The sequence below is a fragment of the Anomaloglossus baeobatrachus genome, chromosome 5 (assembly GCF_048569485.1).
Source record: "Anomaloglossus baeobatrachus isolate aAnoBae1 chromosome 5, aAnoBae1.hap1, whole genome shotgun sequence".
Taxonomy (NCBI): Eukaryota; Metazoa; Chordata; class Amphibia; order Anura; family Aromobatidae; genus Anomaloglossus; species Anomaloglossus baeobatrachus.
The window spans coordinates 286,323,191-286,348,090 of record NC_134357.1 but is presented as its reverse complement, the minus strand read 5'-3'; the positions used below and the strand labels follow the sequence as shown (position 1 = coordinate 286,348,090).

At 40.7% G+C, this 24,900-nt stretch overlaps 23 non-coding genes across 23 annotated transcripts; all 23 read left to right on the top strand.

Annotated features, from left to right (window-relative positions):
• The first annotated feature begins 613 nt into the window (after window positions 1-613).
• TRNAL-AAG (transfer RNA leucine (anticodon AAG)) lies at window positions 614-695 on the top strand. The gene has a single exon. It is a non-coding gene; the product is annotated as a tRNA-Leu (tRNA).
• A 485-nt stretch (window positions 696-1,180) lies between these two features.
• On the top strand, window positions 1,181-1,262 carry TRNAL-UAG (transfer RNA leucine (anticodon UAG)). The gene has a single exon. It is a non-coding gene; the product is annotated as a tRNA-Leu (tRNA).
• Window positions 1,263-1,707: 445 nt separating this feature from the next.
• Window positions 1,708-1,789, top strand: TRNAL-AAG (transfer RNA leucine (anticodon AAG)). The gene has a single exon. It is a non-coding gene; the product is annotated as a tRNA-Leu (tRNA).
• A 1,012-nt stretch (window positions 1,790-2,801) lies between these two features.
• Window positions 2,802-2,883, top strand: TRNAL-AAG (transfer RNA leucine (anticodon AAG)). Its single transcript has one exon. It is a non-coding gene; the product is annotated as a tRNA-Leu (tRNA).
• A 485-nt stretch (window positions 2,884-3,368) lies between these two features.
• Window positions 3,369-3,450, top strand: TRNAL-UAG (transfer RNA leucine (anticodon UAG)). Its single transcript has one exon. It is a non-coding gene; the product is annotated as a tRNA-Leu (tRNA).
• Window positions 3,451-3,895: 445 nt separating this feature from the next.
• On the top strand, window positions 3,896-3,977 carry TRNAL-AAG (transfer RNA leucine (anticodon AAG)). Its single transcript has one exon. It is a non-coding gene; the product is annotated as a tRNA-Leu (tRNA).
• Window positions 3,978-4,462: 485 nt separating this feature from the next.
• Window positions 4,463-4,544, top strand: TRNAL-UAG (transfer RNA leucine (anticodon UAG)). The gene has a single exon. It is a non-coding gene; the product is annotated as a tRNA-Leu (tRNA).
• Window positions 4,545-4,989: 445 nt separating this feature from the next.
• TRNAL-AAG (transfer RNA leucine (anticodon AAG)) lies at window positions 4,990-5,071 on the top strand. Its single transcript has one exon. It is a non-coding gene; the product is annotated as a tRNA-Leu (tRNA).
• Window positions 5,072-5,556: 485 nt separating this feature from the next.
• Window positions 5,557-5,638, top strand: TRNAL-UAG (transfer RNA leucine (anticodon UAG)). Its single transcript has one exon. It is a non-coding gene; the product is annotated as a tRNA-Leu (tRNA).
• A 445-nt stretch (window positions 5,639-6,083) lies between these two features.
• TRNAL-AAG (transfer RNA leucine (anticodon AAG)) lies at window positions 6,084-6,165 on the top strand. Its single transcript has one exon. It is a non-coding gene; the product is annotated as a tRNA-Leu (tRNA).
• Window positions 6,166-6,650: 485 nt separating this feature from the next.
• Window positions 6,651-6,732, top strand: TRNAL-UAG (transfer RNA leucine (anticodon UAG)). Its single transcript has one exon. It is a non-coding gene; the product is annotated as a tRNA-Leu (tRNA).
• Window positions 6,733-7,744: 1,012 nt separating this feature from the next.
• Window positions 7,745-7,826, top strand: TRNAL-UAG (transfer RNA leucine (anticodon UAG)). The gene has a single exon. It is a non-coding gene; the product is annotated as a tRNA-Leu (tRNA).
• Window positions 7,827-8,271: 445 nt separating this feature from the next.
• TRNAL-AAG (transfer RNA leucine (anticodon AAG)) lies at window positions 8,272-8,353 on the top strand. The gene has a single exon. It is a non-coding gene; the product is annotated as a tRNA-Leu (tRNA).
• A 1,012-nt stretch (window positions 8,354-9,365) lies between these two features.
• TRNAL-AAG (transfer RNA leucine (anticodon AAG)) lies at window positions 9,366-9,447 on the top strand. The gene has a single exon. It is a non-coding gene; the product is annotated as a tRNA-Leu (tRNA).
• A 485-nt stretch (window positions 9,448-9,932) lies between these two features.
• Window positions 9,933-10,014, top strand: TRNAL-UAG (transfer RNA leucine (anticodon UAG)). The gene has a single exon. It is a non-coding gene; the product is annotated as a tRNA-Leu (tRNA).
• Window positions 10,015-10,459: 445 nt separating this feature from the next.
• On the top strand, window positions 10,460-10,541 carry TRNAL-AAG (transfer RNA leucine (anticodon AAG)). The gene has a single exon. It is a non-coding gene; the product is annotated as a tRNA-Leu (tRNA).
• A 485-nt stretch (window positions 10,542-11,026) lies between these two features.
• Window positions 11,027-11,108, top strand: TRNAL-UAG (transfer RNA leucine (anticodon UAG)). The gene has a single exon. It is a non-coding gene; the product is annotated as a tRNA-Leu (tRNA).
• A 6,752-nt stretch (window positions 11,109-17,860) lies between these two features.
• TRNAL-AAG (transfer RNA leucine (anticodon AAG)) lies at window positions 17,861-17,942 on the top strand. Its single transcript has one exon. It is a non-coding gene; the product is annotated as a tRNA-Leu (tRNA).
• Window positions 17,943-18,427: 485 nt separating this feature from the next.
• On the top strand, window positions 18,428-18,509 carry TRNAL-UAG (transfer RNA leucine (anticodon UAG)). The gene has a single exon. It is a non-coding gene; the product is annotated as a tRNA-Leu (tRNA).
• Window positions 18,510-19,521: 1,012 nt separating this feature from the next.
• Window positions 19,522-19,603, top strand: TRNAL-UAG (transfer RNA leucine (anticodon UAG)). The gene has a single exon. It is a non-coding gene; the product is annotated as a tRNA-Leu (tRNA).
• Window positions 19,604-20,048: 445 nt separating this feature from the next.
• On the top strand, window positions 20,049-20,130 carry TRNAL-AAG (transfer RNA leucine (anticodon AAG)). The gene has a single exon. It is a non-coding gene; the product is annotated as a tRNA-Leu (tRNA).
• A 485-nt stretch (window positions 20,131-20,615) lies between these two features.
• Window positions 20,616-20,697, top strand: TRNAL-UAG (transfer RNA leucine (anticodon UAG)). The gene has a single exon. It is a non-coding gene; the product is annotated as a tRNA-Leu (tRNA).
• Window positions 20,698-21,709: 1,012 nt separating this feature from the next.
• TRNAL-UAG (transfer RNA leucine (anticodon UAG)) lies at window positions 21,710-21,791 on the top strand. Its single transcript has one exon. It is a non-coding gene; the product is annotated as a tRNA-Leu (tRNA).
• The last annotated feature ends 3,109 nt before the right edge of the window (window positions 21,792-24,900 follow it).

The window sequence follows — 24,900 nt, the reverse complement described above, 5'->3', positions numbered from 1 at the left end:
TATGCCCGTTAGCACACATACACTACTTTAAAGTAAAATCAGCTATACTTCCCTTACTCCAAGGACATTTTATCGCTTTTCACCCAGGTAGCATGGCCGAGCGGTCTAAGGCGCGGGATTTAGGCTCCAGTCTCTTTGGAGGCGTGGGTTCAAATCCCACTGCTGCCAGCTTTTAGTGTTGGGCAAAGAACAATCTTGTGACGATTAGCAAATTAGGTAAATCAGTGAGTTTTCAGAAATACCTTGACTGTGTCACTATGGAATCGAGGAAGCATTTGCAGCAACATGGTTCGTGCGGTCTAGATGTGCTGGTTTAAGGTTGCAGTCTCTTTGGGTGTGTGGGTTTGAATCCCGCTGGTGCCACTCTTACTACCTCGGAGGTTTTCAAATTCTTATCTCATGTAGCGTAATGATTTGCTTACTTTTTACTGAGCTTATCCTTTAATCTTTTCATATGATACTTGTATATTTTGATGTTTAGGAAAAGACAATTCTCAGAATTATTGCTTTGTCTTTTTGGAGAGTGATATGCCCATTACCACACATACACTACTTTAAAATGAAATCAGCTATACTTGCCTTACTCCAAGGAAGTTGACACGGCTGTCATCCAGGTAGCATGGCCGAGCGGTCTAAGGCGCTGGATTAAGGCTCCAGTCTCTTTGGAGGCGTGGGTTCAAATCCCACTGCTGCCAGCTTTTGCAGTCAGGAAGTTCATGAAAAGTCGAATTTAATAGTAGATTGTGTTGTGCAAAGAACAATCTTGTGATGATGATCAAATTAGGTAAATCAGTGAGTTTTCAGAAATACCTGAACAGTTTTGCTATTTAATGGAGCAAGCATTTGCAGTGTCATGGTCGTGGAGTCTAGATGTGCTGGATTAAGGCTGCAGTCTCTTTGGGTGTGTGGGCTTGAATCCCTCTGCTGCCACCTCCACTACCTCTGAGGTTTTCAAATTCTTATCTCATGTAGCTTAATGATTTGCTTACTTTTAAATGAGCTTATCCTTTAATCTTTTCATATGATACTTGTACATTTTGATGTTTAGGAAAAGACAATTCTCAGAATTATTGCTTTGTCCTGTTGGAGAGAGATATGCCCGTTAGCACACATACACTACTTTAAAATAAAATCAGCTATACTTCCCTTACTCCAAGGACATTTTATCGCTTTTCACCCAGGTAGCATGGCCGAGCGGTCTAAGGCGCTGGATTTAGGCTCCAGTCTCTTTGGAGGCGTGGGTTCAAATCCCACTGCTGCCAGCTTTTAGTGTTGGGCAAAGAACAATCTTGTGACGATTAGCAAATTAGGTAAATCAGTGAGTTTTCAGAAATACCTTGACTGTGTCACTATGGAATCGAGGAAGCATTTGCAGCAACATGGTTCGTGGGGTCTAGATGTGCTGGTTTAAGGTTGCAGTCTCTTTGGGTGTGTGGGTTTGAATCCCGCTGGTGCCACTCTTACTACCTCGGAGGTTTTCAAATTCTTATCTCATGTAGCGTAATGATTTGCTTACTTTTTACTGAGCTTATCCTTTAATCTTTTCATATGATACTTGTATATTTTGATGTTTAGGAAAAGACAATTCTCAGAATTATTGCTTTGTCTTTTTGGAGAGTGATATGCCCATTACCACACATACACTACTTTAAAATGAAATCAGCTATACTTGCCTTACTCCAAGGAAGTTGACACGGCTGTCATCCAGGTAGCATGGCCGAGCGGTCTAAGGCGCTGGATTAAGGCTCCAGTCTCTTTGGAGGCGTGGGTTCAAATCCCACTGCTGCCAGCTTTTGCAGTCAGGAAGTTCATGAAAAGTCGAATTTAATAGTAGATTGTGTTGTGCAAAGAACAATCTTGTGATGATGATCAAATTAGGTAAATCAGTGAGTTTTCAGAAATACCTGAACAGTTTTGCTATTTAATGGAGCAAGCATTTGCAGTGTCATGGTCGTGGAGTCTAGATGTGCTGGATTAAGGCTGCAGTCTCTTTGGGTGTGTGGGCTTGAATCCCTCTGCTGCCACCTCCACTACCTCTGAGGTTTTCAAATTCTTATCTCATGTAGCTTAATGATTTGCTTACTTTTAAATGAGCTTATCCTTTAATCTTTTCATATGATACTTGTACATTTTGATGTTTAGGAAAAGACAATTCTCAGAATTATTGCTTTGTCCTGTTGGAGAGAGATATGCCCGTTAGCACACATACACTACTTTAAAATAAAATCAGCTATACTTCCCTTACTCCAAGGACATATTATCGCTTTTCACCCAGGTAGCGTGGCCGAGCGGTCTAAGGCGCTGGATTTAGGCTCCAGTCTCTTTGGAGGCGTGGGTTCAAATCCCACTGCTGCCAGCTTTTAGTGTTGGGCAAAGAACAATCTTGTGACGATTAGCAAATTAGGTAAATCAGTGAGTTTTCAGAAATACCTTGACTGTGTCACTATGGAATCGAGGAAGCATTTGCAGCAACATGGTTCATGGGGTCTAGATGTGCTGGTTTAAGGTTGCAGTCTCTTTGGGTGTGTGGGTTTGAATCCCGCTGGTGCCACTCTTACTACCTCGGAGGTTTTCAAATTCTTATCTCATGTAGCGTAATGATTTGCTTACTTTTTACTGAGCTTATCCTTTAATCTTTTCATATGATACTTGTATATTTTGATGTTTAGGAAAAGACAATTCTCAGAATTATTGCTTTGTCTTTTTGGAGAGTGATATGCCCGTTACCACACATACACTACTTTAAAATGAAATCAGCTATACTTGCCTTACTCCAAGGAAGTTGACACGGCTGTCATCCAGGTAGCATGGCCGAGCGGTCTAAGGCGCTGGATTAAGGCTCCAGTCTCTTTGGAGGCGTGGGTTCAAATCCCACTGCTGCCAGCTTTTGCAGTCAGGAAGTTCATGAAAAGTCGAATTTAATAGTAGATTGTGTTGTGCAAAGAACAATCTTGTGATGATGATCAAATTAGGTAAATCAGTGAGTTTTCAGAAATACCTGAACAGTTTTGCTATTTAATGGAGCAAGCATTTGCAGTGTCATGGTCGTGGAGTCTAGATGTGCTGGATTAAGGCTGCAGTCTCTTTGGGTGTGTGGGCTTGAATCCCTCTGCTGCCACCTCCACTACCTCTGAGGTTTTCAAATTCTTATCTCATGTAGCTTAATGATTTGCTTACTTTTAAATGAGCTTATCCTTTAATCTTTTCATATGATACTTGTACATTTTGATGTTTAGGAAAAGACAATTCTCAGAATTATTGCTTTGTCCTGTTGGAGAGAGATATGCCCGTTAGCACACATACACTACTTTAAAATAAAATCAGCTATACTTCCCTTACTCCAAGGACATTTTATCGCTTTTCACCCAGGTAGCATGGCCGAGCGGTCTAAGGCGCTGGATTTAGGCTCCAGTCTCTTTGGAGGCGTGGGTTCAAATCCCACTGCTGCCAGCTTTTAGTGTTGGGCAAAGAACAATCTTGTGACGATTAGCAAATTAGGTAAATCAGTGAGTTTTCAGAAATACCTTGACTGTGTCACTATGGAATCGAGGAAGCATTTGCAGCAACATGGTTCGTGGGGTCTAGATGTGCTGGTTTAAGGTTGCAGTCTCTTTGGGTGTGTGGGTTTGAATCCCGCTGGTGCCACTCTTACTACCTCGGAGGTTTTCAAATTCTTATCTCATGTAGCGTAATGATTTGCTTACTTTTTACTGAGCTTATCCTTTAATCTTTTCATATGATACTTGTATATTTTGATGTTTAGGAAAAGACAATTCTCAGAATTATTGCTTTGTCTTTTTGGAGAGTGATATGCCCATTACCACACATACACTACTTTAAAATGAAATCAGCTATACTTGCCTTACTCCAAGGAAGTTGACACGGCTGTCATCCAGGTAGCATGGCCGAGCGGTCTAAGGCGCTGGATTAAGGCTCCAGTCTCTTTGGAGGCGTGGGTTCAAATCCCACTGCTGCCAGCTTTTGCAGTCAGGAAGTTCATGAAAAGTCGAATTTAATAGTAGATTGTGTTGTGAAAAGAACAATCTTGTGATGATGATCAAATTAGGTAAATCAGTGAGTTTTCAGAAATACCTGAACAGTTTTGCTATTTAATGGAGCAAGCATTTGCAGTGTCATGGTCGTGGAGTCTAGATGTGCTGGATTAAGGCTGAAGTCTCTTTGGGTGTGTGGGCTTGAATCCCTCTGCTGCCACCTCCACTACCTCTGAGGTTTTCAAATTCTTATCTCATGTAGCTTAATGATTTGCTTACTTTTAAATGAGCTTATCCTTTAATCTTTTCATATGATACTTGTACATTTTGATGTTTAGGAAAAGACAATTCTCAGAATTATTGCTTTGTCCTGTTGGAGAGAGATATGCCCGTTAGCACACATACACTACTTTAAAATAAAATCAGCTATACTTCCCTTACTCCAAGGACATTTTATCGCTTTTCACCCAGGTAGCATGGCCGAGCGGTCTAAGGCGCTGGATTTAGGCTCCAGTCTCTTTGGAGGCGTGGGTTCAAATCCCACTGCTGCCAGCTTTTAGTGTTGGGCAAAGAACAATCTTGTGACGATTAGCAAATTAGGTAAATCAGTGAGTTTTCAGAAATACCTTGACTGTGTCACTATGGAATCGAGGAAGCATTTGCAGCAACATGGTTCGTGGGGTCTAGATGTGCTGGTTTAAGGTTGCAGTCTCTTTGGGTGTGTGGGTTTGAATCCCGCTGGTGCCACTCTTACTACCTCGGAGGTTTTCAAATTCTTATCTCATGTAGCGTAATGATTTGCTTACTTTTTACTGAGCTTATCCTTTAATCTTTTCATATGATACTTGTATATTTTGATGTTTAGGAAAAGACAATTCTCAGAATTATTGCTTTGTCTTTTTGGAGAGTGATATGCCCGTTACCACACATACACTACTTTAAAATGAAATCAGCTATACTTGCCTTACTCCAAGGAAGTTGACACAGCTGTCATCCAGGTAGCATGGCCGAGCGGTCTAAGGCGCTGGATTAAGGCTCCAGTCTCTTTGGAGGCGTGGGTTCAAATCCCACTGCTGCCAGCTTTTGCAGTCAGGAAGTTCATGAAAAGTCGAATTTAATAGTAGATTGTGTTGTGCAAAGAACAATCTTGTGATGATGATCAAATTAGGTAAATCAGTGAGTTTTCAGAAATACCTGAACAGTTTTGCTATTTAATGGAGCAAGCATTTGCAGTGTCATGGTCGTGGAGTCTAGATGTGCTGGATTAAGGCTGCAGTCTCTTTGGGTGTGTGGGCTTGAATCCCTCTGCTGCCACCTCCACTACCTCTGAGGTTTTCAAATTCTTATCTCATGTAGCTTAATGATTTGCTTACTTTTAAATGAGCTTATCCTTTAATCTTTTCATATGATACTTGTACATTTTGATGTTTAGGAAAAGACAATTCTCAGAATTATTGCTTTGTCCTGTTGGAGAGAGATATGCCCGTTAGCACACATACACTACTTTAAAATAAAATCAGCTATACTTCCCTTACTCCAAGGACATTTTATCGCTTTTCACCCAGGTAGCATGGCCGAGCGGTCTAAGGCGCTGGATTTAGGCTCCAGTCTCTTTGGAGGCGTGGGTTCAAATCCCACTGCTGCCAGCTTTTAGTGTTGGGCAAAGAACAATCTTGTGACGATTAGCAAATTAGGTAAATCAGTGAGTTTTCAGAAATACCTTGACTGTGTCACTATGGAATCGAGGAAGCATTTGCAGCAACATGGTTCGTGGGGTCTAGATGTGCTGGTTTAAGGTTGCAGTCTCTTTGGGTGTGTGGGTTTGAATCCCGCTGGTGCCACTCTTACTACCTCGGAGGTTTTCAAATTCTTATCTCATGTAGCGTAATGATTTGCTTACTTTTTACTGAGCTTATCCTTTAATCTTTTCATATGATACTTGTATATTTTGATGTTTAGGAAAAGACAATTCTCAGAATTATTGCTTTGTCTTTTTGGAGAGTGATATGCCCATTACCACACATACACTACTTTAAAATGAAATCAGCTATACTTGCCTTACTCCAAGGAAGTTGACACGGCTGTCATCCAGGTAGCATGGCCGAGCGGTCTAAGGCGCTGGATTAAGGCTCCAGTCTCTTTGGAGGCGTGGGTTCAAATCCCACTGCTGCCAGCTTTTGCAGTCAGGAAGTTCATGAAAAGTCGAATTTAATAGTAGATTGTGTTGTGCAAAGAACAATCTTGTGATGATGATCAAATTAGGTAAATCAGTGAGTTTTCAGAAATACCTGAACAGTTTTGCTATTTAATGGAGCAAGCATTTGCAGTGTCATGGTCGTGGAGTCTAGATGTGCTGGATTAAGGCTGCAGTCTCTTTGGGTGTGTGGGCTTGAATCCCTCTGCTGCCACCTCCACTACCTCTGAGGTTTTCAAATTCTTATCTCATGTAGCTTAATGATTTGCTTACTTTTAAATGAGCTTATCCTTTAATCTTTTCATATGATACTTGTACATTTTGATGTTTAGGAAAAGACAATTCTCAGAATTATTGCTTTGTCCTGTTGGAGAGAGATATGCCCGTTAGCACACATACACTACTTTAAAATAAAATCAGCTATACTTCCCTTACTCCAAGGACATTTTATCGCTTTTCACCCAGGTAGCATGGCCGAGCGGTCTAAGGCGCTGGATTTAGGCTCCAGTCTCTTTGGAGGCGTGGGTTCAAATCCCACTGCTGCCAGCTTTTAGTGTTGGGCAAAGAACAATCTTGTGACGATTAGCAAATTAGGTAAATCAGTGAGTTTTCAGAAATACCTTGACTGTGTCACTATGGAATCGAGGAAGCATTTGCAGCAACATGGTTCGTGGGGTCTAGATGTGCTGGTTTAAGGTTGCAGTCTCTTTGGGTGTGTGGGTTTGAATCCCGCTGGTGCCACTCTTACTACCTCGGAGGTTTTCAAATTCTTATCTCATGTAGCGTAATGATTTGCTTACTTTTTACTGAGCTTATCCTTTAATCTTTTCATATGATACTTGTATATTTTGATGTTTAGGAAAAGACAATTCTCAGAATTATTGCTTTGTCTTTTTGGAGAGTGATATGCCCGTTACCACACATACACTACTTTAAAATGAAATCAGCTATACTTGCCTTACTCCAAGGAAGTTGACACGGCTGTCATCCAGGTAGCATGGCCGAGCGGTCTAAGGCACTGGATTAAGGCTCCAGTCTCTTTGGAGGCGTGGGTTCAAATCCCACTGCTGCCAGCTTTTGCAGTCAGGAAGTTCATGAAAAGTCGAATTTAATAGTAGATTGTGTTGTGCAAAGAACAATCTTGTGATGATGATCAAATTAGGTAAATCAGTGAGTTTTCAGAAATACCTGAACAGTTTTGCTATTTAATGGAGCAAGCATTTGCAGTGTCATGGTCGTGGAGTCTAGATGTGCTGGATTAAGGCTGCAGTCTCTTTGGGTGTGTGGGCTTGAATCCCTCTGCTGCCACCTCCACTACCTCTGAGGTTTTCAAATTCTTATCTCATGTAGCTTAATGATTTGCTTACTTTTAAATGAGCTTATCCTTTAATCTTTTCATATGATACTTGTACATTTTGATGTTTAGGAAAAGACAATTCTCAGAATTATTGCTTTGTCCTGTTGGAGAGAGATATGCCCGTTAGCACACATACACTACTTTAAAATAAAATCAGCTATACTTCCCTTACTCCAAGGACATTTTATCGCTTTTCACCCAGGTAGCATGGCCGAGCGGTCTAAGGCGCTGGATTTAGGCTCCAGTCTCTTTGGAGGCGTGGGTTCAAATCCCACTGCTGCCAGCTTTTAGTGTTGGGCAAAGAACAATCTTGTGACGATTAGCAAATTAGGTAAATCAGTGAGTTTTCAGAAATACCTTGACTGTGTCACTATGGAATCGAGGAAGCATTTGCAGCAACATGGTTCGTGGGGTCTAGATGTGCTGGTTTAAGGTTGCAGTCTCTTTGGGTGTGTGGGTTTGAATCCCGCTGGTGCCACTCTTACTACCTCGGAGGTTTTCAAATTCTTATCTCATGTAGCGTAATGATTTGCTTACTTTTTACTGAGCTTATCCTTTAATCTTTTCATATGATACTTGTATATTTTGATGTTTAGGAAAAGACAATTCTCAGAATTATTGCTTTGTCTTTTTGGAGAGTGATATGCCCATTACCACACATACACTACTTTAAAATGAAATCAGCTATACTTGCCTTACTCCAAGGAAGTTGACACGGCTGTCATCCAGGTAGCATGGCCGAGCGGTCTAAGGCGCTGGATTAAGGCTCCAGTCTCTTTGGAGGCGTGGGTTCAAATCCCACTGCTGCCAGCTTTTGCAGTCAGGAAGTTCATGAAAAGTCGAATTTAATAGTAGATTGTGTTGTGCAAAGAACAATCTTGTGATGATGATCAAATTAGGTAAATCAGTGAGTTTTCAGAAATACCTGAACAGTTTTGCTATTTAATGGAGCAAGCATTTGCAGTGTCATGGTCGTGGAGTCTAGATGTGCTGGATTAAGGCTGCAGTCTCTTTGGGTGTGTGGGCTTGAATCCCTCTGCTGCCACCTCCACTACCTCTGAGGTTTTCAAATTCTTATCTCATGTAGCTTAATGATTTGCTTACTTTTAAATGAGCTTATCCTTTAATCTTTTCATATGATACTTGTACATTTTGATGTTTAGGAAAAGACAATTCTCAGAATTATTGCTTTGTCCTGTTGGAGAGAGATATGCCCGTTAGCACACATACACTACTTTAAAATAAAATCAGCTATACTTCCCTTACTCCAAGGACATATTATCGCTTTTCACCCAGGTAGCGTGGCCGAGCGGTCTAAGGCGCTGGATTTAGGCTCCAGTCTCTTTGGAGGCGTGGGTTCAAATCCCACTGCTGCCAGCTTTTAGTGTTGGGCAAAGAACAATCTTGTGACGATTAGCAAATTAGGTAAATCAGTGAGTTTTCAGAAATACCTTGACTGTGTCACTATGGAATCGAGGAAGCATTTGCAGCAACATGGTTCATGGGGTCTAGATGTGCTGGTTTAAGGTTGCAGTCTCTTTGGGTGTGTGGGTTTGAATCCCGCTGGTGCCACTCTTACTACCTCGGAGGTTTTCAAATTCTTATCTCATGTAGCGTAATGATTTGCTTACTTTTTACTGAGCTTATCCTTTAATCTTTTCATATGATACTTGTATATTTTGATGTTTAGGAAAAGACAATTCTCAGAATTATTGCTTTGTCTTTTTGGAGAGTGATATGCCCGTTACCACACATACACTACTTTAAAATGAAATCAGCTATACTTGCCTTACTCCAAGGAAGTTGACACGGCTGTCATCCAGGTAGCATGGCCGAGCGGTCTAAGGCGCTGGATTAAGGCTCCAGTCTCTTTGGAGGCGTGGGTTCAAATCCCACTGCTGCCAGCTTTTGCAGTCAGGAAGTTCATGAAAAGTCGAATTTAATAGTAGATTGTGTTGTGCAAAGAACAATCTTGTGATGATGATCAAATTAGGTAAATCAGTGAGTTTTCAGAAATACCTGAACAGTTTTGCTATTTAATGGAGCAAGCATTTGCAGTGTCATGGTCGTGGAGTCTAGATGTGCTGGATTAAGGCTGCAGTCTCTTTGGGTGTGTGGGCTTGAATCCCTCTGCTGCCACCTCCACTACCTCTGAGGTTTTCAAATTCTTATCTCATGTAGCTTAATGATTTGCTTACTTTTAAATGAGCTTATCCTTTAATCTTTTCATATGATACTTGTACATTTTGATGTTTAGGAAAAGACAATTCTCAGAATTATTGCTTTGTCCTGTTGGAGAGAGATATGCCCGTTAGCACACATACACTACTTTAAAATAAAATCAGCTATACTTCCCTTACTCCAAGGACATTTTATCGCTTTTCACCCAGGTAGCATGGCCGAGCGGTCTAAGGCGCTGGATTTAGGCTCCAGTCTCTTTGGAGGCGTGGGTTCAAATCCCACTGCTGCCAGCTTTTAGTGTTGGGCAAAGAACAATCTTGTGACGATTAGCAAATTAGGTAAATCAGTGAGTTTTCAGAAATACCTTGACTGTGTCACTATGGAATCGAGGAAGCATTTGCAGCAACATGGTTCGTGGGGTCTAGATGTGCTGGTTTAAGGTTGCAGTCTCTTTGGGTGTGTGGGTTTGAATCCCGCTGGTGCCACTCTTACTACCTCGGAGGTTTTCAAATTCTTATCTCATGTAGCGTAATGATTTGCTTACTTTTTACTGAGCTTATCCTTTAATCTTTTCATATGATACTTGTATATTTTGATGTTTAGGAAAAGACAATTCTCAGAATTATTGCTTTGTCTTTTTGGAGAGTGATATGCCCATTACCACACATACACTACTTTAAAATGAAATCAGCTATACTTGCCTTACTCCAAGGAAGTTGACACGGCTGTCATCCAGGTAGCATGGCCGAGCGGTCTAAGGCGCTGGATTAAGGCTCCAGTCTCTTTGGAGGCGTGGGTTCAAATCCCACTGCTGCCAGCTTTTGCAGTCAGGAAGTTCATGAAAAGTCGAATTTAATAGTAGATTGTGTTGTGCAAAGAACAATCTTGTGATGATGATCAAATTAGGTAAATCAGTGAGTTTTCAGAAATACCTGAACAGTTTTGCTATTTAATGGAGCAAGCATTTGCAGTGTCATGGTCGTGGAGTCTAGATGTGCTGGATTAAGGCTGCAGTCTCTTTGGGTGTGTGGGCTTGAATCCCTCTGCTGCCACCTCCACTACCTCTGAGGTTTTCAAATTCTTATCTCATGTAGCTTAATGATTTGCTTACTTTTAAATGAGCTTATCCTTTAATCTTTTCATATGATACTTGTACATTTTGATGTTTAGGAAAAGACAATTCTCAGAATTATTGCTTTGTCCTGTTGGAGAGAGATATGCCCGTTAGCACACATACACTACTTTAAAATAAAATCAGCTATACTTCCCTTACTCCAAGGACATTTTATCGCTTTTCACCCAGGTAGCATGGCCGAGCGGTCTAAGGCGCTGGATTTAGGCTCCAGTCTCTTTGGAGGCGTGGGTTCAAATCCCACTGCTGCCAGCTTTTAGTGTTGGGCAAAGAACAATCTTGTGACGATTAGCAAATTAGTTCAATAAACAAGAGAACATATTACTTGTTCCAGTGTGCATATACATGAAAACCTACAGAAAAAACACTGAAACACATGTTTATAAACAATAATGTTTTATTATTGATTCAAATAAGTAGAAAAGGTTAAAATATGGGGATTAGGAAGAAGGAGAGGGAGAGGGGATGCAGAACAATGATAGTACAAAATGTCCCCCAGTGGTCACCCAACGCTTGTAGTCAGGATATAGATACATAAAGTTACAATCAATGCAAATAATGTTCGGTATACTTATGGAGTAATGAAACCGAATTAGTCCATGTAGTCAAAAGATCATCTAAGGCTATAGGTGTAAGGAAGATAGGGAGCATAAATAGTTGATATTAAGGGTTCAAAGTTACCATAAATAGATCTCTGAAGGATCTAGTTGGTGCTCCTAACTGTAACAAAAGGGCTATTTTAAGGGGATAAACTCGGTTTACATGAGACCATACGTATACAGTGACAATTATACAGAAAGGATGCTCAAGGTGCTGGGACTGTGGAAAAGGTTCCTCATATTCCTACACTCAGGCTGGATTAGTGCGTAGGATAACATCAAAACAGTTTTTAGATTTTTAGTAATATATGGAGGACTATATGCAACCCCCACCAGGTGGAGCAGACATGGAGCGCACCTTACATAGATAGGCTAGTGCCTAAAAGGATGGTACTTTAACATGTGAGTACTAAATCAAACCAACATATATATAGGCAATATAGGAAAATACATGTATTCATGAAACACTCCATATGTGCTCCATCAGACTGGAGGACCCACATCAACCAGCAATGATACAGTCATTTAGCATAAATGTTTAACCTGTTATTAGATGTATATATATATATAGACGGATTCTATTAATTATCCATTAGTTCATTAAATACAGCATCATTCAGTAGTTACAGAAAAAGATTATATTCAGCATGTCTATTTGACCAGGTAGAAGGATAAATACCTTTCAGGAATAGAAATATTTATAACCAAGTTGGTATATCTAGAGATGAAAAATATATAGTACCCAGTGCAGTAAATGCTACAATATAGGGGCTATAATTACCAGTTTGTAGATATATCCCTGAGGACACAACAGAACAATTAAGCTGCTGAAGACATTACACCTGGAGTATGCTGAAATATACACATACAAATGCATAGAAAGCAATCAATTAGTTACTTACAAACAGGAGACCACTGGGAGGCTTCCCAACGCGCGTTTCGCCGTCTTTATCAAGGGAAACGTAAATATGTGTGGTGTGAGGTGCCTTTTTAAAGAATGTGTGGCGTCCGAGGATGCCACATGCACGGCCGTGCGGTGTCTGTCGTCACTTCCGGTCCCGGGACCGCGGCAGTGTAAAGCGCGATCCCGAGATAGGAGGCGGCAACAGGAGTAATGAGTATTACGTGTGACTAGCGCATGCGCATAAGAAGTCCCTATGGGACATGGATTAAGGAGTCATTTATAATAGCGAAAATCTAAAAGCATGTTATTATATTCCCATGCTATGTCCATGTCTCAAGGTACGCTCTGGAATGATGGATTACCCGCACAGGTCCTCCATATTAGGAATAAACTGTATAATGATAGAAATAAGACAACATGTATTATACCTAGCATGGACAAGAATTATAACTGGGAAACCCCCAATAGTGGCCACACACAACCGTCATATGTAGGGTGTAGATTCTTACAATATTAAGAATGTGAAAACATACAATAGAATAAAACATACAATAAAATATGTGAAGTATGTATAAATGTGTGTGTAATAGTGATGAAAAAGTGGTAGTGATTAGAAACATGAGATCAAATAGAGTAGAAAATGTGAAAGATGACATTATAGATAATATATGTGATTGAGTGGGTAATAGTAAATGTAACTGGAGAGTGAACAAAATATGGTCATGTAGGGGAAATATCATGTTTTGGAGGGGGATGAGTAAATAACAAGAGTGTAATGTGTGTGGAGGGGGGGGGGGAGGTGGGGCGGGGGGGTGGAAGGGGGTGTGTGTGGGACAGGACAAGTGAAGGTAACAGTGCAAATAATTACCTGTGTGACTAAAAAGTAAAAATGTAAGTACTATGGTGTGTGAGGGGAGGGGGAGAGGGGGGGAGGGGGGAAGGTTAACAATAATCAATCCTACATCAAGGATACTTCCGATGTGTTGAGGAAGTTAGATGGAATACAACTGGACGAAGATACCCTGATAGTGGTATGTGATGTGGAGGCATTGTACTCATCCATAGTACATGCGGATAGACTTAGGGCAATTAAATTCTATTTGGAAATGTCTAGTCATCCAGACGACGTCTGTGAATTCACATTGACCCTGCTAGAGTTTGCATTAACACACAATTTTTTTTCTATTTAATGGTTCCTTTTTTCTACAGCTCCAGGGAACAGCAATGGGGGCAGCGTGTGCCCCCTCATATGCCAACTTGTTCCTGGGGCTGTGGGAGAGGGACCTCTTTTATACCGATGTAGCGCCCCATTTAGATAGGGTCTCCTATTGGGGGCGCTACATCGATGATATTATTTTTCTCTGGCAGGGTTCCCAACAGGATCTGACTGTTTTCATGCAATATATTAATAAGAATGACCTTAATTTAAGATTCACATACAAAGCAGGTAGACATAATATGGAATTTTTGGATGTTCTTCTTAACATTGACAATAGTGGTTTCATAACGACAGATGTATACAGAAAACCGACGGCAGTCAACAGTTTACTTCATGCCCAATCAGCACACCCTAGGAACCTAATCAATAGCATTCCGAGAGGCCAATTCCTCAGAATAAGAAGAATATGTTCAACGGATCAAAATTTTGAACATCAATCCAGTGACCTATGGCAGAGGTTTCAAATGAGAGGATATAGTGAGAAAACAATACAGAGAGGGTATAGGAAGGCAAAATTCGCAAACAGGACGGAATTACTGTATAATCACAATAAGAAACCTAATAGCTCTGACATGGTAAGATTCATCTCAACTTTTCATTCCAGAAATAATGAACTTTGGCAGGCTCTAAAGAGACATTGGAACGTCCTACTACTAGACCCTGCACTATCGAGATATATTCCCCAAAATCCAGCAATCACCTATCGGAGAGCCAGAAATTTGGCTGATCTATTGGTCAATAGCCATTTCTCACAGAAAAAACCAAGGGGTATCTTTAACAGCAAGGGACCAAAATGGGGCTGCAGACCTTGCGGTAAATGCGTAGCGTGTGATAATATCACCACTACAGAAGAATTCTCTGATGCAACAGGTACAAAAGCCTATAAGATTACACACCAAATCAATTGTGGCACAATAGGAGTAATCTATAGTGCAAAATGTCCGTGTGATAAGATCTACATAGGAATGACAACTAGAGAATTACGCAGGGAGGACGAGAGAACATGTCTTGGATATCAGAGCAGCCAAGGAAACAGATGACATTTCTGGAATGAAGACTATACCAAGACATTTCAAACAATTTCATCAGTGCGATGATACCCAACTTAAAGTTAGTGGTATAGATAGAGTGATAATAACTGAAAGAAGAGGCAACTGGAAGAAGCTTTTGGCTCAGAAAGAAGTTAGATGGATTTCCACACTAAATGCCCTTACACCAATTGGCCTTAATGAATCCATGAGTTTTTCCCCTTTCCTATGATCGTTAAATTTGGGTTCCTGGGTGATAAGATTTGCCCCAAACCTTCATCAATATAGGCCAACTTGACCCCTCTGAATTTTAACTTGTTTTTAATCTGTTTTTAACATGTTTCTTTCACTTGTATTAATTCATAATTCTTTTCTTGTTTTAATTTTAGTTATTTCGCCATCAAGTCCCATTTCCCTAACATTTGTGTGCCTTTTTATTCTTCAACAAGTACATGAAACAATCTCGCATGGACGACTCAGTGAACAATCGATTCCACCAAGATGATCTGTTGAGACTCCTGTGCAGTTCTCTGCAATTTTTCCTATACATCACATCTCACTCTCACTCCATTACTAAATTTACCTTTCCCAGTCCCTGCCTACCTTTCCCCCCCCTTCCCCCCCCCCAGACCCCCTCCCCCCCCCACCTTTACCACTTATACTATATATTACATTATTGTTAATCACTCCCCTTTCCCCCCCCCCTCCCCCCCCTCCCTACCTTTACTATTCATACTACATATTACATTATTGTTAACCTTCCCCCCCCCCCCCCCCTCCCCTTTCACACCATAGTACTTACATTTTTACTTTTTAGTCATACAGGTAATTATTTGCACTGTTACCTTCACTTGTCCTGTCCCACACACACCCCCTTCCACCCCCCGCCCCCCTCCCCCCCCCCCCCCTCCACACACATTACACTCTTGTTATTTACTCATCCCCCTCCAAAAACATGATATTTCCCTACATGACCATATTTTGTTCACTCTCCAGTTACATTTACTATTACCCACTCAATCACATATATTATCTATAATGTCATCTTTCACATTTTCTACTCTATTTGATCTCATGTTTCTAATCACTACCACTTTTTCATCACTATTACACACACATTTATACATACTTCACATATTTTATTGTATGTTTTATTCTATTGTATGTTTTCACATTCTTAATATTGTAAGAATCTACACCCTACATATGACGGTTGTGTGTGGCCACTATTGGGGGTTTCCCAGTTATAATTCTTGTCCATGCTAGGTATAATACATGTTGTCTTATTTCTATCATTATACAGTTTATTCCTAATATGGAGGACCTGTGCGGGTAATCCATCATTCCAGAGCGTACCTTGAGACATGGACATAGCATGGGAATATAATAACATGCTTTTAGATTTTTGCTATTATAAATGACTCCTTAATCCATGTCCCATAGGGACTTCTTATGCGCATGCGCTAGTCACACGTAATACTCATTACTCCTGTTGCCGCCTCCTATCTCGGGATCGCGCTTTACACTGCCGCGGTCCCGGGACCGGAAGTGACGACAGACGCCGCACGGCCGTGCATGTGGCATCCTCGGACGCCACACATTCTTTAAAAAGGCACCTCACACCACACATATTTACGTTTCCCTTGATAAAGACGGCGAAACGCACGTTGGGAAGCCTCCCAGTGGTCTCCTGTTTGTAAGTAACTAATTGATTGCTTTCTATGCATTTGTATGTGTATATTTCAGCATACTCCAGGTGTAATGTCTTCAGCAGCTTAATTGTTCTGTTGTGTCCTCAGGGATATATCTACAAACTGGTAATTATAGCCCCTATATTGTAGCATTTACTGCACTGGGTACTATATATTTTTCATCTCTAGATATACCAACTTGGTTATAAATATTTCTATTCCTGAAAGGTATTTATCCTTCTACCTGGTCAAATAGACATGCTGAATATAATCTTTTTCTGTAACTACTGAATGATGCTGTATTTAATGAACTAATGGATAATTAATAGAATCCGTCTATATATATATATACATCTAATAACAGGTTAAACATTTATGCTAAATGACTGTATCATTGCTGGTTGATGTGGGTCCTCCAGTCTGATGGAGCACATATGGAGTGTTTCATGAATACATGTATTTTCCTATATTGCCTATATATATGTTGGTTTGATTTAGTACTCACATGTTAAAGTACCATCCTTTTAGGCACTAGCCTATCTATGTAAGGTGCGCTCCATGTCTGCTCCACCTGGTGGGGGTTGCATATAGTCCTCCATATATTACTAAAAATCTAAAAACTGTTTTGATGTTATCCTACGCACTAATCCAGCCTGAATGTAGGAATATGAGGAACCTTTTCCACAGTCCCAGCACCTTGAGCATCCTTTCTGTATAATTGTCACTGTATACGTATGGTCTCATGTAAACCGAGTTTATCCCCTTAAAATAGCCCTTTTGTTACAGTTAGGAGCACCAACTAGATCCTTCAGAGATCTATTTATGGTAACTTTGAACCCTTAATATCAACTATTTATGCTACCTATCTTCCTTACACCTACAGCCTTAGATGATCTTTTGACTACATGGACTAATTCGGTTTCATTACTCCATAAGTATACCGAACATTATTTGCATTGATTGTAACTTTATGTATCTATATCCTGACTACAAGCGTTGGGTGACCACTGGGGGTCATTTTGTACTATCATTGTTCTGCATCCCCTCTCCCTCTCCTTCTTCCTAATCCCCATATTTTAACCTTTTCTACTTATTTGAATCATAAATAAAACATTATTGTTTATAAACATGTGTTTCAGTGTTTTTTCTGTAGATTAGCAAATTAGGTAAATCAGTGAGTTTTCAGAAATACCTTGACTGTGTCACTATGGAATCGAGGAAGCATTTGCAGCAACATGGTTCGTGGGGTCTAGATGTGCTGGTTTAAGGTTGCAGTCTCTTTGGGTGTGTGGGTTTGAATCCCACTGGTGCCACTCTTACTACCTCGGAGGTTTTCAAATTCTTATCTCATGTAGCGTAATGATTTGCTTACTTTTTACTGAGCTTATCCTTTAATCTTTTCATATGATACTTGTATATTTTGATGTTTAGGAAAAGACAATTCTCAGAATTATTGCTTTGTCTTTTTGGAGAGTGATATGCCCATTACCACACATACACTACTTTAAAATGAAATCAGCTATACTTGCCTTACTCCAAGGAAGTTGACACGGCTGTCATCCAGGTAGCATGGCCGAGCGGTCTAAGGCGCTGGATTAAGGCTCCAGTCTCTTTGGAGGCGTGGGTTCAAATCCCACTGCTGCCATCTTTTGCAGTCAGGAAGTTCATGAAAAGTCGAATTTAATAGTAGATTGTGTTGTGCAAAGAACAATCTTGTGATGAGGATCAAATTAGGTAAATCAGTGAGTTTTCAGAAATACCTGAACAGTTTTGCTATTTAATGGAGCAAGCATTTGCAGTGTCATGGTCATGGAGTCTAGATGTGCTGGATTAAGGCTGCAGTCTCTTTGGGTGTGTGGGCTTGAATCCCTCTGCTGCCACCTCCACTACCTCTGAGGTTTTCAAATTCTTATCTCATGTAGCTTAATGATTTGCTTACTTTTAAATGAGCTTATCCTTTAATCTTTTCATATGATACTTGTACATTTTGATGTTTAGGAAAAGACAATTCTCAGAATTATTGCTTTGTCCTGTTGGAGAGAGATATGCCCGTTAGCACACATACACTACTTTAAAATAAAATCAGCTATACTTCCCTTACTCCAAGGACATTTTATCGCTTTTCACCCAGGTAGCATGGCCGAGCGGTCTAAGGCGCTGGATTTAGGCTCCAGTCTCTTTGGAGGCGTGGGTTCAAATCCCACTGCTGCCAGCTTTTAGTGTTGGGCAAAGAACAATCTTGTGACGATTAGCAAATTAGGTAAATCAGTGAGTTTTCAGAATTACCTTGACTGTGTCACTATGGAATCGAGGAAGCATTTGCAGCAACATGGTTCGTGGGGTCTAGATGTGCTGGTTTAAGGTTGCAGTCTCTTTGGGTGTGTGGGTTTGAATCCCGCTGGTGCCACTCTTACTACCTCGGAGGTTTTCAAATTCTTATCTCATGTAGCGTAATGATTTGCTTACTTTTTACTGAGCTTATCCTTTAATCTTTTCATATGATACTTGTATATTTTGATGTTTAGGAAAAGACAATTCTCAGAATTATTGCTTTGTCTTTTTGGAGAGTGATATGCCCATTACCACACATACACTACTTTAAAATGAAATCAGCTATACTTGCCTTACTCCAAGGAAGTTGACACGGCTGTCATCCAGGTAGCATGGCCGAGCGGTCTAAGGCGCTGGATTAAGGCTCCAGTCTCTTTGGAGGCGTGGGTTCAAATCCCACTGTTGCCAGCTTTTGCAGTCAGGAAGTTCATGAAAAGTCGAATTTAATAGTAGATTGGGTTGTGCAAAGAACAATCTTGTGATGATGATCAAATTAGGTAAATCAGTGAGTTTTCAGAAATACCTGAACAGTTTTGCTATTTAATGGAGCAAGCATTTGCAGTGTCATGGTCGTGGAGTCTAGATGTGCTGGATTAAGGCTGCAGTCTCTTTGGGTGTGTGGGCTTGAATCCCTCTGCTGCCACCTCCACTACCCCTGAGGTTTTCAAATTCTTATCTCATGTAGCTTAATGATTTGCTTACTTTTAAATGAGCTTATCCTTTAATCTTTTCATATGATACTTGTACATTTTGATGTTTAGGAAAAGACAATTCTCAGAATTATTGCTTTGTCCTGTTGGAGAGAGATATGCCCGTTAGCACACATACACTACTTTAAAATAAAATCAGCTATACTTCCCTTACTCCAAGGACATTTTATCGCTTTTCACCCAGGTAGCATGGCCGAGCGGTCTAAGGCGCTGGATTTAGGCTCCAGTCTCTTTGGAGGCGTGGGTTCAAATCCCACTGCTGCCAGCTTTTAGTGTTGGGCAAAGAACAATCTTGTGACGATTAGCAAATTAGGTAAATCAGTGAGTTTTCAGAAATACCTTGACTGTGTCACTATGGAATCGAGGAAGCATTTGCAGCAACATGGTTCGTGGGGTCTAGATGTGCTGGTTTAAGGTTGCAGTCTCTTTGGGTGTGTGGGTTTGAATCCCGCTGGTGCCACTCTTACTACCTCGGAGGTTTTCAAATTCTTATCTCATGTAGCGTAATGATTTGCTTACTTTTTACTGAGCTTATCCTTTAATCTTTTCATATGATACTTGTATATTTTGATGTTTAGGAAAAGACAATTCTCAGAATTATTGCTTTGTCTTTTTGGAGAGTGATATGCCCATTACCACACATACACTACTTTAAAATGAAATCAGCTATACTTGCCTTACTCCAAGGAAGTTGACACGGCTGTCATCCAGGTAGCATGGCCGAGCGGTCTAAGGCGCTGGATTAAGGCTCCAGTCTCTTTGGAGGCGTGGGTTCAAATCCCACTGCTGCCAGCTTTTGCAGTCAGGAAGTTCATGAAAAGTCGAATTTAATAGTAGATTGTGTTGTGCAAAGAACAATCTTGTGATGATGATCAAATTAGGTAAATCAGTGAGTTTTCAGAAATACCTGAACAGTTTTGCTATTTAATGGAGCAAGCATTTGCAGTGTCATGGTCGTGGAGTCTAGATGTGCTGGATTAAGGCTGCAGTCTCTTTGGGTGTGTGGGCTTGAATCCCTCTGCTGCCACCTCCACTACCTCTGAGGTTTTCAAATTCTTATCTCATGTAGCTTAATGATTTGCTTACTTTTAAATGAGCTTATCCTTTAATCTTTTCATATGATACTTGTACATTTTGATGTTTAGGAAAAGACAATTCTCAGAATTATTGCTTTGTCCTGTTGGAGAGAGATATGCCCGTTAGCACACATACACTACTTTAAAATAAAATCAGCTATACTTCCCTTACTCCAAGGACATTTTATCGCTTTTCACCCAGGTAGCATGGCCGAGCGGTCTAAGGCGCTGGATTTAGGCTCCAGTCTCTTTGGAGGCGTGGGTTCAAATCCCACTGCTGCCAGCTTTTAGTGTTGGGCAAAGAACAATCTTGTGACGATTAGCAAATTAGGTAAATCAGTGAGTTTTCAGAAATACCTTGACTGTGTCAGTATGGAATCGAGGAAGCATTTGCAGCAACATGGTTCGTGGGGTCTAGATGTGCTGGTTTAAGGTTGCAGTCTCTTTGGGTGTGTGGGTTTGAATCCCGCTGGTGCCACTCTTACTACCTCGGAGGTTTTCAAATTCTTATCTCATGTAGCGTAATGATTTGCTTACTTTTTACTGAGCTTATCCTTTAATCTTTTCATATGATACTTGTATATTTTGATGTTTAGGAAAAGACAATTCTCAGAATTATTGCTTTGTCTTTTTGGAGAGTGATATGCCCATTACCACACATACACTACTTTAAAATGAAATCAGCTATACTTGCCTTACTCCAAGGAAGTTGACACGGCTGTCATCCAGGTAGCATGGCCGAGCGGTCTAAGGCGCTGGATTAAGGCTCCAGTCTCCTTGGAGGCATGGGTTCAAATCCCACTGCTGCCAGCTTTTGCAGTCAGGAAGTTCACGAAAAGTCGAATTTAATAGTAGATTGTGTTGTGCAAAGAACAATCTTGTGATGATGATCAAATTAGGTAAATCAGTGAGTTTTCAGAAATACCTGAACAGTTTTGCTATTTAATGGAGCAAGCATTTGCAGTGTCATGGTCGTGGAGTCTAGATGTGCTGGATTAAGGCTGCAGTCTCTTTGGGTGTGTGGGCTTGAATCCCTCTGCTGCCACCTCCACTACCTCTGAGGTTTTCAAATTCTTATCTCATGTAGCTTAATGATTTGCTTACTTTTAAATGAGCTTATCCTTTAATCTTTTCATATGATACTTGTACATTTTGATGTTTAGGAAAAGACAATTCTCAGAATTATTGCTTTGTCCTGTTGGAGAGAGATATGCCCGTTAGCACACATACACTACTTTAAAATAAAATCAGCTATACTTCCCTTACTCCAAGGACATTTTATCGCTTTTCACCCAGGTAGCATGGCCGAGCGGTCTAAGGCGCTGGATTTAGGCTCCAGTCTCTTTGGAGGCGTGGGTTCAAATCCCACTGCTGCCAGCTTTTAGTGTTGGGCAAAGAACAATCTTGTGACGATTAGCAAATTAGGTAAATCAGTGAGTTTTCAGAAATACCTTGACTGTGTCACTATGGAATCGAGGAAGCATTTGCACTCAAAGTAGTAAGAGTGGCACCAGCGGGATTCAAACCCACACACCCAAAGAGACTGCAACCTTAAACCAGCACATCTAGACCCCACGAACCATGTTGCTGCAAATGCTTCCTCGATTCCATAGTGACACAGTCAAGGTATTTCTGAAAACTCACTGATTTACCTAATTTGCTAATCGTCACAAGATTGTTCTTTGCCCAACACTAAAAGCTGGCAGCAGTGGGATTTGAACCCACGCCTCCAAAGAGACTGGAGCCTAAATCCAGCGCCTTAGACCGCTCGGCCATGCTACCTGGGTGAAAAGCGATAAAATGTCCTTGGAGTAAGGGAAGTATAGCTGATTTTATTTTAAAGTAGTGTATGTGTGCTAACGGGCATATCTCTCTCCAACAGGACAAAGCAATAATTCTGAGAATTGTCTTTTCCTAAACATCAAAATGTACAAGTATCATATGAAAAGATTAAAGGATAAGCTCATTTAAAAGTAAGCAAATCATTAAGCTACATGAGATAAGAATTTGAAAACCTCAGAGGTAGTGGAGGTGGCAGCAGAGGGATTCAAGCCCACACACCCAAAGAGACTGCAGCCTTAATCCAGCACATCTAGACTCCACGACCATGACACTGCAAATGCTTGCTCCATTAAATAGCAAAACTGTTCAGGTATTTCTGAAAACTCACTGATTTACCTAATTTGATCATCATCACAAGATTGTTCTTTGCACAACACAATCTACTATTAAATTCGACTTTTCATGAACTTCATGACTGCAAAAGCTGGCAGCAGTGGGATTTGAAACCACGCCTCCAAAGAGACTGGAGCCTTAATCCAGCGCCTTAGACCGCTCGGCCATGCTACCTGGATGACAGCCGTGTCAACTTCCTTGGAGTAAGGCAAGTATAGCTGATTTCATTTTAAAGTAGTGTATGTGTGGTAAATAATGGGCATATCACTCTCCAAAAAGACAAAGCAATAATTCTGAGAATTGTCTTTTCCTAAACATCAAAATATACAAGTATCATATGAAAAGATTAAAGGATAAGCTCAGTAAAAAGTAAGCAAATCATTACGCTACATGAGATAAGAATTTGAAAACCTCCGAGGTAGTACGAGTGGCACCAGCGGGATTCAAACCCACACACCCAAAGAGACTGCAACCTTAAACCAGCACATCTAGACCCCACGAACCATGTTGCTGCAAATGCTTCCTCGATTCCATAGTGACACAGTCAAGGTATTTCTGAAAACTCACTGATTTACCTAATTTGCTAATCGTCACAAGATTGTTCTTTGCCCAACACTAAAAGCTGGCAGCAGTGGGATTTGAACCCACGCCTCCAAAGAGACTGGAGCCTAAATCCAGCGCCTTAGACCGCTCGGCCATGCTACCTGGGTGAAAAGCGATAAAATGTCCTTGGAGTAAGGGAAGTATAGCTGATTTTATTTTAAAGTAGTGTATGTGTGCTAACGGGCATATCTCTCTCCAACAGGACAAAGCAATAATTCTGAGAATTGTCTTTTCCTAAACATCAAAATGTACAAGTATCATATGAAAAGATTAAAGGATAAGCTCATTTAAAAGTAAGCAAATCATTAAGCTACATGAGATAAGAATTTGAAAACCTCAGAGGTAGTGGAGGTGGCAGCAGAGGGATTCAAGCCCACACACCCAAAGAGACTGCAGCCTTAATCCAGCACATCTAGACTCCACGACCATGACACTGCAAATGCTTGCTCCATTAAATAGCAAAACTGTTCAGGTATTTCTGAAAACTCACTGATTTACCTAATTTGATCATCATCACAAGATTGTTCTTTGCACAACACAATCTACTATTAAATTCGACTTTTCATGAACTTCATGACTGCAAAAGCTGGCAGCAGTGGGATTTGAACCCACGCCTCCAAAGAGACTGGAGCCTTAATCCAGCGCCTTAGACCGCTCGGCCATGCTACCTGGATGACAGCTGTGTCAACTTCCTTGGAGTAAGGCAAGTATAGCTGATTTCATTTTAAAGTAGTGTATGTGTGGTAATGGGCATATCACTCTCCAAAAAGACAAAGCAATAATTCTGAGAATTGTCTTTTCCTAAACATCAAAATATACAAGTATCATATGAAAAGATTAAAGGATAAGCTCAGTAAAAAGTAAGCAAATCATTACGCTACATGAGATAAGAATTTGAAAACCTCCGAGGTAGTAAGAGTGGCACCAGCGGGATTCAAACCCACACACCCAAAGAGACTGCAACCTTAAACCAGCACATCTAGACCCCACGAACCATGTTGCTGCAAATGCTTCCTCGATTCCATAGTGACACAGTCAAGGTATTTCTGAAAACTCACTGATTTACCTAATTTGCTAATCGTCACAAGATTGTTCTTTGCCCAACACTAAAAGCTGGCAGCAGTGGGATTTGAACCCACGCCTCCAAAGAGACTGGAGCCTAAATCCAGCGCCTTAGACCGCTCGGCCATGCTACCTGGGTGAAAAGTGAAAAAATGTCCTTGGAGTAAGGGAAGTATAGCTGATTTTATTTTAAAGTAGTGTATGTGTGCTAACGGGCATATCTCTCTCCAACAGGACAAAGCAATAATTCTGAGAATTGTCTTTTCCTAAACATCAAAATGTACAAGTATCATATGAAAAGATTAAAGGATAAGCTCATTTAAAAGTAAGCAAATCATTAAGCTACATGAGATAAGAATTTGAAAACCTCAGAGGTAGTGGAGGTGGCAGCAGAGGGATTCAAGCCCACACACCCAAAGAGACTGCAGCCTTAATCCAGCACATCTAGACTCCACGACCATGACACTGCAAATGCTTGCTCCATTAAATAGCAAAACTGTTCAGGTATTTCTGAAAACTCACTGATTTACCTAATTTGATCATCATCACAAGATTGTTCTTTGCACAACACAATCTACTATTAAATTCGACTTTTCGTGAACTTCCTGACTGCAAAAGCTGGCAGCAGTGGGATTTGAACCCACGC